General features: G+C 46.5%; 1 pseudogene; it reads left to right on the forward strand.

The window, feature by feature from the left end:
- Positions 1–306: 306 nt before the first annotated feature.
- Positions 307–863, forward strand: LOC108305505 (annotated as a pseudogene).
- Positions 864–1,242: the final 379 nt, after the last annotated feature.

A 1,242-nucleotide genomic window follows, 5' to 3' on the forward strand; every position in this document is an offset into this window, starting at 1 on the left:
GTTTCCATTTGTCCTAAGAAGTGCTGTGTTGTTGTAAGTAGCTTAATTAATGAAATGTATCTTTGATGATCTGTTTATTAATTCATGTGTTCTTTCTTCTAGACAGCAAAGGGCTTGATTTTGTTAAAACTCACTATTACTCAGAGAGTTTTATTAAAAAAATAACCTCCACAATGAAACAAAAATTCAGGGGAGATGCGGTGTGAGGTCTGCCCTGGGCTGTGGCAGGTGCTCTTTGGCCTCTCTTCTTCGCTGGTGTGTAGCCACATGTCCCCCCCCCCGCCACCCACCACCACCGCTGTCCCCATGCCCATGAAGGGCCGCCCCCTCATCGCTACACCCTGCAGTACCTGAGTCAGGAGGAGGTGCTGTCCAAGGAGTTGGCAAAGGTCATGACAGTGAATTACAACACACATGGGGAGCTGGGCGAGGGCACCGGGGAATTTATGTTTTTCAACATATTTCAGATTCAATACAAAAATCTATGAGTGCAGGTCATGATGTTTAAGGACAGGATGCCATCACCCTTCCTGTCTCTACATCCACCAATACTTAGATTCTGGGGAGCACGTCCTGTTGGATGTGGAGACCACGAACAATAAGGTGGTCATAGAGCACATCAAAAAATCTTGGGGAAGAATGAGGAAACCCCCAAGAAAGAGGAGCAGGAGAAAAAGCAGCTGTCTCACCCAGCCCACTTTGGCCCTGGAAAGTACTGCCTGCAGGAGTGTATCTGTGAAGTGGAAGGACAGTTGTCCAGCCTGGGCCTGATATCCAAGAAGATGATGGGGAAGTGCAGAGCCACTGTGAAAGTCAGTGCCAGGACTAATACCCAAGGCCACGGTAGGCTGTGGCGATTATGACTAACCAATAGAAAGACTGGTATGGGGTTACCTTGACCCCAGGGAAGTCCTTGGTTCTGTCCCTGGAAACTCTGGAAATCCTTTTGCAGTAAAATGTTCCCTTTACACACCTGTATAAAAGGACATGGGGAGAGGACATCTGCAGCTGCACTGCTAAATACATATCCCTACTCAATGGGTAAATAAAAGGCTTCGTAATCACTGCAATAAAGCAGCAACGACAGCAACAAAACAACCACAACAATTCACAACATCCCAGGTTTTTAGGCAGCAGAATCATCTGATGGGGCTGTCTTGATACTTTCCCTTATGTGTCTGCTTGGATTTTTCTCATTTTGGTTACAGTTGTCGTCACTTCTATTACCATCCCCTTGTGCTT

The sequence above is a fragment of the Cebus imitator genome, unplaced genomic scaffold (genome assembly GCF_001604975.1).
Source record: "Cebus imitator isolate Cc_AM_T3 unplaced genomic scaffold, Cebus_imitator-1.0 Scaffold64, whole genome shotgun sequence".
Taxonomy (NCBI): Eukaryota; Metazoa; Chordata; class Mammalia; order Primates; family Cebidae; genus Cebus; species Cebus imitator.